Below are 10,858 nucleotides of genomic sequence, written 5' to 3' on the forward strand. Positions count from 1 at the left end.
TAAATCAAATATTTTGGAAAAATCATAAAAGGAAAATGGCATTAAAGTTTTTCATTGGATTGAGGTGAACAAAAATAGATTGGGGAAAATCATATTTAGGGTTCTGAACTCAGGTTGTGAACAAGCACTTTTTTCCCGATTTTTTCTTATTATAGTGAACAACACACAGCATGAAATCTTGACCATTTTTAAGTGTAGAGGTCAATGGTGCTAAATGCATTCATAATGTTGTGCTATCATTGCTACCACCCACCTCCAGAACTCTTTTCATCTTGTAAGACTGAAACTCTATACCCATTAAATACTAACTCCCCAACCCCCCCTCTCCCCCAGTCCCTGGTAACTATGAATTTGACTACTTACTCTCTCATGTAAGTAGACTCATACAGCAGTTTTCATTTTGTGATTGACTTATTTCAGTTGACATGATGTCCTCAAGGCTGATCTATGTTGTAGCATGTTAGAACTGCATTCCTTTTAAGTCCAAATAATATTCCATTGTATGCATATAACACATTTACTTATCCATTCATCTGTCAATAGACATTTGGGTTGTTTCTATGTTTTAGCTATTGTGAATAATCTGCTATGAGCACAAGTGTACAAAATTTCTTTGAGATACTACTTTTAGTTCTTTGAGGTATACCCAGAAGTGTAATTGCTGCATCACATGGTAATCCTATTTATAATTTTTTGAAGAATCATCAAACTGTCTTACACAGTGCCTATACCATTTTATATTCCCACCAACAGTGCACAGAAGTTCCACTTTCTCTACGTCCTTATCAAAACAATCATTGTAATGGATACAAGGTGGTATCTCATGGTAGTTTTGATTTTCATTTCCCTAATAATTAATGGATTTAGAAAAAGCAGAGGAACTAGAGATCAAATTGCCATTGTCCATTGGATTATAGAAAATGCAAGAGTTCCAGAAAAACATCTGCTTCCTCTTCATTGGCTACTCTAAAGCCTTTGACTGTGTGGATCACAACAGACTGTGGAAAATTCTGAAAGAGATTAGAATATAAGACCACCTTATGTGCCTCATGAGAAATCTGTATGCAGGTTAAGAAGTAACAGTTAGAACTGGACATGGAATAACAGACTGGTTCCAAATTGGGAAAGGAGTATGTCAAAGCTGTATATTGTTACCCTGCTTATTTAATTTATATGCAGAGTACACCATGTCAAATGCCAGGCTGGATGAAGCACAAGCTGGAATCAAGATTGCTGGGAGAAATATCAATAACCTCAGATATGCAGATTGCACCACCCTTATGGCAGAAAGAGAAGAGGAACTAAAGAGCCTCTTGATGAAAGTTAAAGAGGAGAGTGAAAAAGCTGGCTTAAAGCTCAACATTCAGAAAACGAAGATCATGGCATCCAGTCCCATCTGCTGCTGCTACTGCTAAGTCGCTTCAGTCATGTCCGACTCTGTGCAACCCAATAGACGGCAGCCCACCAGGCTCCCCCGTCCCTGGGATTCTCCAGGCAAGAACACTGGAGTGGGTTGCCATTTCCTTCTCCAATGCATGAAAGTGAAAAGTGAAAGTGAAGTCGCTCAGTCGTGTCCGACTCTTCTCGACCCCATGGTCTGCAGCCTACCAGGCTCCTCCGTTCATGGGATTTTCCAGGCAAGAGTACTGGAGTGGGGTGCCATTGCCAGTCCCATCACTTCATGGCAAATAGATGGGAAAACAATGGAAACAGTGAGAGACTTTATTTTCTTGGGCTCCAAAATCACTGCAGATGGTGACTGCAGCCATGAAATTAAAAGACCCTTGCTCTTTGGCAGAAAAGCTATGACCAACCTAGACAGCATATTAAAAAGCAGAGACATTACTTTGCCAACAAAGGTCCATCTAGTCAAAGCTATGGTTTTTCCAGTAGTCATGTATGGATGTGAGAGTTGGACCATAAAGAAAGCTGAGTGCTGAAGAATTGATGATTTTGAACTGTGGTGTTGGAGAAAACTCTTGAGAGTCCCTTGGACTGTAAGGAGATCCAACCAGTCAATCCTAAAGGAAGTCAGTGGAAGGACTGAGGCTGAAGCTGAAGTTCCAATACTTTGGCCACCTGACGTGAAGAACTGAGTCACTGGAAAAGACCCTGATGCTGGGAATGATTGAAGAAGGAGAAGAAGGGGATGACAGAGGATGAGATGGTTGGATGGCATCACTGACTCGATCGATGCGAGTTTGCTCAAGCTCCAGGAGTTGGTGATGGACAGGAAAGCCTGGTGTGCTGCAACCCATGGAGTCACAAAGAGTTGGACATGACTGAACAACTGAACTGAACTGAACTGAATAATTAATGATGTTGAGCCTCTTTTCATGGTTAATAGTAATTTGTATATCTTCTTTGAAGAAATGGCTGTTCATGTTCTTTGCCAATTTTTGAATGGAATTGTTTGGGGTTTTTTTTGTTATTTACTTTTATTTATTAAGTTTTTTCTTTCAGCACTTTACATATATCAGCCAACTACCTTTCAGCTTACAAAGTATTTAATGAGAAATCTGTTGATAATCCTATTGAAAAGCTCTTGTATGTGACAAGTCACTTCCCTCTTTTGCTTTCAAGATTCTTTCTTAGTATTTGTCTATCAAAAGTTTAATTATAATGTATCTTGTTGTGATTCTCTTTGAATTCATCTCTTCAGAGTTCCTTGAACTTCTTGGATGCTTATTTTTAATTATGTATTTTTATCAAATTGGGAAAATCTTCAGTCATCATTTTCAAATATTCTCTCTACACCTTTCTTTCTCTTCTCTTACAGGGATCCCCACAAAGTGTGTGTTGGTCCATTTGATTGTGTTCCAAAGTCCTTTAGACTCTCTTCACTTTTCTTCAATCTCTTTTCTTTCTCTTCCTCAAACTCAATCATTTACGTTGTCCTGTTTTCAAGTTTATTGATTTTTTTTCTTTTGCTGGCTCAAATCTGCCTTTGAACCCCTCTAATGAATTCTTAATTTCATTCATTGTTCTTTTCAGTTCCAGAATTTCTTTTTGGTCTCTTTCTAGATTTTCCTATTTCTTAATTGATAGTTCCATTTTATTGATACATTGTTTTCTTGACTTTCTCCACATCTTCCTTTAGTTCTTTGAGCATCTTTAAAGGAGGGTTTTTTTGTTTAATTTTTTGGACAGCTCTGCATGGCTTGTGAGATCTTAGTTGCCCAATTAGGGACTGAACCTAAGCCCCCTGCAGTGGAAGTATGGAGTCCTAACCACTGGACCTCCAGGAAAGTCCCTTAAAGTCTTTGTCTGCTGCTGCTGCTAAGTCACTTCAGTCATGTCCGACTCTGTGCGACCCCATAGACGGCAGCCCACCAGGCTCCCCCGTCCCTGGGATTCTCCAGGCAAGAATACTGGAGTGGGTTGCCATTTCCTTCTCCAATGCATGAAAGTGAAAAGCGAAAGTGAAGTCGCTCAGTCGTAGCCAACTCTTAGCGACCCCATGGACTGCAGCCTACCAGGCTCCTCCGTCCACAGGATTTTCCAGGCAAGAGTACTGGAGTGGGGTGCCATTGCCTTCTCCGTGTTTTGTCTAGTAGATCACTATCATGTCTTTTTCAGGGGCAGTACTGGGCATTTGAATTGAATAATGTGGTAGCTCTGGAAACCAGATTCTCCTATTTCCCAAGAATTTGAAGAGTTTTGTTTCTGTTTATTATTATTATCATTATTATTATTAGTGTCTTGTGCCAAGGATTAACCCGAGGTGTAAACTTTAAGTTCTTTTCAGGTCTTTTCTGAGCCTGTACTTTTCCCTGGCCAGGCACGATGACTTTCTGATTTTCTTCACTCACCAAAAGGGAAAGAAAAATGAAGGGAATATAAAAATGTACCAACCTTTTAAATTCCCTGAGGTCACTTCAGATAAGGGGATGGAGGTTGCAACAATTGGGGAGGTGCAACAATGGGCACCCATCTCTTGGTCTGCACCTCTGAGTTTAGAGCCAGTAATCAACAGTCAGAGCACAGATCCCTGATATTTTATGGACAGAGTTCTCTTTGCTACCTTGGCTCCTGCAAGCTGCATTGCAAGCTGTTCCTGGAATCTGCTCACAGCTATCTGTCTCTGAACTGAGAGGTGGGGAGATGGATAAAAACTACCGTGCTAAGAGCTGAAATTGATCAAGATTAACCACAATTTACCATCTAAACCTTCCATTGGGATTGCAAGACTTCAGGAGAGTCTAGAGTTCCAAAGTAGTTACATCAAACAGATCCTACAAGTGTAATTGGTTTAAAAGGGAGACAGAATCCTTGTGCTTCTTTACTGTCTTCTCAGAATCCTCTCCATGAGTGTCTTTAATTTCTTGATTTACTTTAAATAATTCCCCAAAACAGGGAAATACAGACAATGCATTTATGTGTATTAGTTATGCAAGAAACCTGAGGTTGATTTCAATACACAGATTCAAATAACAAATCATAATGTTTAAGCCCTATATAAAAAATTGGCCAATAAATGTACAGTTGTATGTTTTAGATTAAAATAATATGTGAAAGAGTAATTTTGTTTGTGATTACCCAATTTAATCACTTTTTCAGTTAACTATTGACTGATTGGAGACCCAGGTTTGATTCCTGGGTCAGGAAGATCCCCTGGAGAGGGAAATGACAACCCACTCCAGTATTCTTGCCTGGAGAATCCCCTGGACAGAGGAGCCTTGCAGGCTACAGTCCACGGGGTTGCAAGAGTCAGACACAACTTAGCGACTAAACCACCACCAATTCCCAGGTCCCACTCACAAGACATTAATTAAAAGAGTTTGTACTGTATTCTGGATAATCTGTAATTTATATTCTTTAAATCCCACAGATGCATTTCATGCCAACCTTACTTGACCTCTTGGCAATATTTGGCACTATTGACATACGTATTTTTTTTTTTAATGCTTTCTCTGGTGTCCATGCTACCACATTTTCCTGGTCTTCTTTCTCTCTTTCTTACCCCTCAGTTTCTTTAGCAGGTCTTAATATCTTCTTCTGCCCAGCTCTTAATATCTCAGGGGTTTTTCCGAGCTTTGTATTCTTTTCACTGTATACTTGCCTTAAATGATCTGATTCATTCCTGTTGCTGATGCCTCACAAATCTATAATTCCAAGTTCAGGCTCCATCTTGAGGCACACACTTATATACCCAACTGCCTTCTTAATATCTTTTCTTGGATACCCCTCTGGTACCTCAAGGATAGTATATTCAAAATGGACTAATCACTTCTCCCCCAATGAATGAGTAGAGCTGATTCTCCAGTATCCCCAACTCAGTGAGTGGCATCATCACACCCTTATTTTCAAACCAACAACCTAATAATTGTTCTTAACTCTTCCTGTCCTTATCTGTGATAGCCAATGAATCTTCAAGTCCTGTTCCTTTTACCTTCTGAGTATTTCTCAAGTTTATGTCTCTTCATCTTTACTGCCATCATTCTCTCCTAATTTTTGTAATAACCTACTGAATGCTCTCCCTACCTCCAGTCTCTCTTCTTAGCTTGTCACTCTGCAACTAAAGTTGCAGTCTCACGCTTCAGTGTGGGTACGACTGAATTAGTAAAATGGCTTATTAGGCTCTGCATGGTCCAGCCTCTACCAGTAGTCTTGCTATTCACCCAAACAGTCTAACCATGCTGATTTTTTTTTTTTTCAGTTCCTACAACATTATGCTTCCTTGCCCTCAAGATTTTACATGCTATTCCCCCTACCTGGAACACTCCTACTCATTTTTCAAATCTCAAGTTTAAAGTCATTTCCTCAGGAGAGTTAACCCTGTCCCTAGACTAGCTTAGATCTTCCTGAAACATGCTCCCATTACACTTCTCTTTACTGTAATTACTTATTTAATATTTGTGTCCCTGACTAAATGAAGTTTCTATTAGAGTAGTGGCCTTATTTGTCCTACTCACTGCTGGATCCATAATCCAGTGCCTAGTGATACTCAATAAATACTTGTTGAGCGAGCGGAGGAGTAAACAAATTGGCAATAGGTAGCACTTGATAGGAGAAGGCAATGGCACCCCACTCCAGTACTCTTGCTTGGAAAATCCCATGGACGGAGAAGCCTGGTAGGCTGCTGTCCGTGGGGTCGCTAAGAGTCAGACACGACTGAGCGACTTCACTTTCACTTTTCACTTTTATGCATTGGAGAAGGAAATGGCAACCCACTCCAGTGTTCTTGCCTGGAGAATCCCAGGGACGGGGGAGCCTGGTGGGCTGTCGTCTATGGGGTCACACAGAGTCGGACATGACTGAAGCGACTTAGCATAGCATAGCATAGCACTTGATAAATGTTTGTTGAATGAAACAGTCAAAAAATATGCTACAACTTTATATTCAGAGCAGAATTGTCCTCAGTGAGCCCAGTGACATGGAAGATGTTATTCAAGTATCTGGAATTCTGGGGTTCTTTTTGGAATTGCCTTCAGAAATGTGATATATTCTCCTAAATACCCTAGATAGTGCAAACAGTCAATGTTTACCCTTTGAGGATGGATTTTATTTTGGAATTAGCAAAATCACTCAGAGCCAAGATGGGTAATCATGCTGGGTAACACTATCAGAGGTGAAAAATTATGTGTGACTATAAATTAATGAGTCTGACTTTTTTGTATGGCTCATAAACTGGGTCTTAAGGCAATTCCAGAAGAGAAGTTCCAAAAATGTTTTGAGCAATGGCAAGATTGTTAGAATGTTTGTATAACTTCCCAAGGGAACTACTTTGCAGGGGGCACTGCTCATTTAGATGTATACAGTCAGGGATGTTTTGTCTCATTAAATAATTCTTGTTTCCTTTAGACACAATTTCTACCTATGTATAAGTTTTACTCAGAGCTTCAGGGAGAGCATGATATAGTAGATAGAGCCCAGAAATGTGAAGTCAATGTTACTTATCATCACCATTATTGTGAACATTTAATAATGAGCAAAGCAATTACAAATTAATCATCACTATAATTTGGCCATATAGCACTGCAAAGTAAAGCTGCTTTAGCCCACCTACTTTAAGTACCTCTCCCAGCTTAAAAAAAAGTTATGAAATATAGGGTAATCCTTTGCCAAATAAGATAGCTCTCAAGGGTACCAACCACTGTGAGATTTGGTTGGCTCAGTTTATTGAAGCTAATGAGTGAGACCAACTGCCACAGATGGTGCCTTCAGACTCTGGTCAGACATCTCAAAAATATGTATTATTGGTCACAAGGGAAATCATAGGCAAGAACAGAACTACAGAAATAAATCTATCTTCCCTATTAAAAGCAAAAATAATAGATCTCACTTAGATCTCCTACTACATACCAGAAACTATGCTAAATTAGGCCCTTAATATACAAGTATTTTTTTTTCATTTCAGAAATCAAAGCTAAGAGAGATGAATTTGTCCATTATCATACATCTAGCAAGTAGAAGAGTTAGACTGAGAACCTGTGATCTGTAGAATTCCAAAGACCCAGTTCTTTCCACTTTACTCAAAGTACATAATGAGCTAAGGCTACCATCATATGCAAAGTTGGTACATTTTAAATCCCACCTCCATCACTCTAATTCTTTTTGTGGCCCATCTTCTCACCAGTGACTCAGTCTTCTGGTGACTCTCCTTTCTTCAAAACGAGTATTAAAATTTTTCTATTGAGTATATTTTTCTCAACTTCTTACTATAAAGTTGAGTGTTTTCTGATTGTGGTCTCAGGAACTGTCTTTGAAGAGCTATGCCTAACTTCTAACTTCATTTCTGCAAAAGTTGTTACTAAGGCTCAGATCTTGCCTATATGACCTGCCCTAAATAAACTAACTTTCCATGATCTTTGCTTCCTATGGAATGCTAATGCATCAATCTTTCTTTGTGGGGAATTTTTCTTGCCACCTGATATTGAGTCTTCTATGGGAAATGGGAATGGTGGTTGATGGGACATTTCCAATGACTAAATCTGATATCTACATCTTGTCCAAGCATAGACTCCAACTTGTTTGTTCACCTTGCTATGGTCGGTCTCCCACAGAATACATTGACTGTCATAACACTTTTGTCATATTTCCATCTTGATCATGCCATTATGTAGATGGAACCAAATTTATTTACCACTTTTAACTTGATGCCCTCAGAGAAAAGCATTTGTCTTGGGTAGATTATATGACACATTATCTCTGTCTTCTAACTTAAAATTAGCAAAAAAAAAAAAAAAAACTATGTTGCAAGAAGCTTTAGTCCCCAAAGACAAGGAAACATGCAACCAAAGGAAATTAGAAAAGGATAGTAAAACTTTGTGTCAAAAATTTAGCGATACATTCAAATATATACCAAACTATAAATAACTATTTTTACCTATTAACAAGCTAGTACACTTTAACTCCATGGTTTTGTGTTTTTCTTTTGTCTCTATCCCTGATTGATTTCATGGCATTTATTTTAAGAGTCTGTTTCTAGCTCCTCATAAATTTTAACTCTTCACCTGTCCTTCATCATGATTTAATTATTATAAGCATCTCTTAAGTCACATCCATTCATGGAGCTCTTTTTCTGGGTCTTAAAATAATGTTGAACCTTCTAAATCATGTTCTGTATTCTCAAATGGCTTCTTGGATTGTAATGGGAAGACTACAGATGTGAAAAAAAAATCTTACCTAAGACAAATATTTTTTGGTGAAGTGAAAGTAACTCAGTTGTGTCTGACTCTTTGTGACCCATGGACTGTACCATTCATGGAATTCTCCAGGCCAGAATACTGAAGTGGGTTCCCTTCTCCAGGGGATCTTCCCAACCCAGGGACTGAACCCAGGTCTCCCGCATTGCTGGCAGATTCTCTACTAGCTGAGCTACCAGGGAATCCCTAAATATTTTTTAAGGAACAATCAAAAAGAATATGCAATGAAGCTAATTAATAGAGGTCTTGAAATTGCTGTTTTAGCAGGTCTCTCCATCCATATATTTATCCCACTCTTGCTCAGAACAACCTATAGTAGTATTAGTCTGCTAATATTAATTTTCCAAGGGTTAGCATTGGGAATTATTCTTACCAAATATACTAGGGAACTAAGTCACAGCAGACTTTTACAAGGTCTCATGACAATCACAGAAATAATATTTAGATGACCTGACTTCTACTAAGTTATTTTCTAAAAATAAGTTGACATCTAAGGAGGTCTAACTACATGTTCCTTTGTTATCTGTTAGCATACAGTATCATTATATGTTAGAATACTAATATATATATTAGTATAGTTATATGTTAGTATATGCATTTTTCCTCCTGCAAAGCTTTAAGTGTGAAAAATAAATTCCAGGGTGTGATAATCAGTGCTAAGAGAGTCAAGGGTTACTAAGAAAACCAAAGAAGAGAAACATGTGCAAGGTGTTGAAGCAAACTAGCAATGATTTTCATAATTCTCTTACTCTGACTCAAGGCCTTTCAGACTTTAAAAGCCACGATTCACATTAATAAATACATTTCATTTTAAGACTCAGAGTAGTTACCCTCGCTATGTGTAGTGCACCTTTGATGCTATTTCTGTTTCATTTTTAAAAATTCTGTTCAGAACCTAATAAATGGGCCAAAATTCATAGTTTGAAAATCACTGTTCTGGGCAACCAAGGAGTGTGTCAGGTAATGGTCGTCAGCGCAGGGGTCATTTTGTAGCTGGGAAGGGACAGCTCTCACCCTCGGAGATGGTGGTTAGCAAGATGTACAAAGATGTACAGATGAGAGCAGCGATTAACCAAAAGTTGATGGAAACTGGAGAAAGAGAGGGCTTCCCTGGTGGCTCTGCTGGTAAAAACAATCCACCTGCAATGCGGGAGACCTGGGTTGGGAAGATACCCTGGAGAAGGGAACAGAATGCCTCAAAGAGTTGCTAAAAGCCAAGTTAATTGAATGTGGCTGAAAGGACACAGTTGAAGTCACACTGTTAAGAGGTAACTCAAGAAAAAGGACTACAACACGTTACTGTTGATGACTGGGTGGCTCAAATCACACCCAAAGGCAGAACCCAGGTACCTGACAGTGTAAAGGAGGAGCTCCTAGGAGAATAAGAACATTCCTTGCTTAGCAACCCAGCCTTTAAGATTGAATTAGATTGTGTTGTTTTGTGGTTTTATTTCTGAAAGTAAAACTTGCCAGAAATTAGGAATCAATTTCCCAAAATAAAATACTTTTTGTTTTGGTGTGATGGTATACAGTTTTTGGCTTCCCTGGTGGCTCGGTGGTAAAGAACCTGCCTGCCAAGGAAGGAGACGCAAGAGACACGGGAGGATCCCTTGGAGGAGGAAACAGCAACCTGCTCCAATATTCTCGTCTGGGAAATCCCATGGAGAGAGGAGCCTGGCGGGCTACAGTTCATGAGGTCACAAAAAAGTCAGACACCACTTACTGGCTAAACAACAACAAATATGGCTAAAAACCATCGTTTTCAGTAACCATGTGTATGTTGTATTGATTTTTTTCTGCTCAATGTATTATTTTAATAAATATCTCATGAATGAAGAAAAAAAAATCACTGCTTTATGTTGCCCATATCTACCAAGGGGGAGAAGAAGAGGAGGAGGAGGAAGAGGAATAAGCTAATGATGACATAGGCTGCTGCTGCTGCTGCTAAGTCACTTCAGTCGTGTCCGACTCTGTGTGACCCCATAGACAGCAGCCCACCAGGCTCCCCCGTCCCTGGGATTCTCCAGGCAAAAACACTGGAGTGGGTTGCCATTTCCTTCTCCAATGCATGAAAGTGAAAAGTGAAAGTCAAGTCGCTCAGTCGTGTCCGACCCTCAGCGACCCCATGGACTGCAGCCCACCAGGCTCCTCCGTCCATGGGATTTTCCAGGCAAGAGTACTGGAGTGGGGTGCCATTGCCTTCTCCATGA

At 39.4% G+C, this 10,858-nt stretch overlaps 1 pseudogene; it reads left to right on the top strand.

Annotated features, from left to right (window-relative positions):
* The first annotated feature begins 9,670 nt into the window (after window positions 1-9,670).
* LOC113877554 lies at window positions 9,671-10,050 on the top strand (annotated as a pseudogene).
* The last annotated feature ends 808 nt before the right edge of the window (window positions 10,051-10,858 follow it).

The sequence above is a fragment of the Bos indicus x Bos taurus genome, chromosome 19 (assembly GCF_003369695.1).
Source record: "Bos indicus x Bos taurus breed Angus x Brahman F1 hybrid chromosome 19, Bos_hybrid_MaternalHap_v2.0, whole genome shotgun sequence".
NCBI classification, from domain to species: Eukaryota; Metazoa; Chordata; class Mammalia; order Artiodactyla; family Bovidae; genus Bos; species Bos indicus x Bos taurus.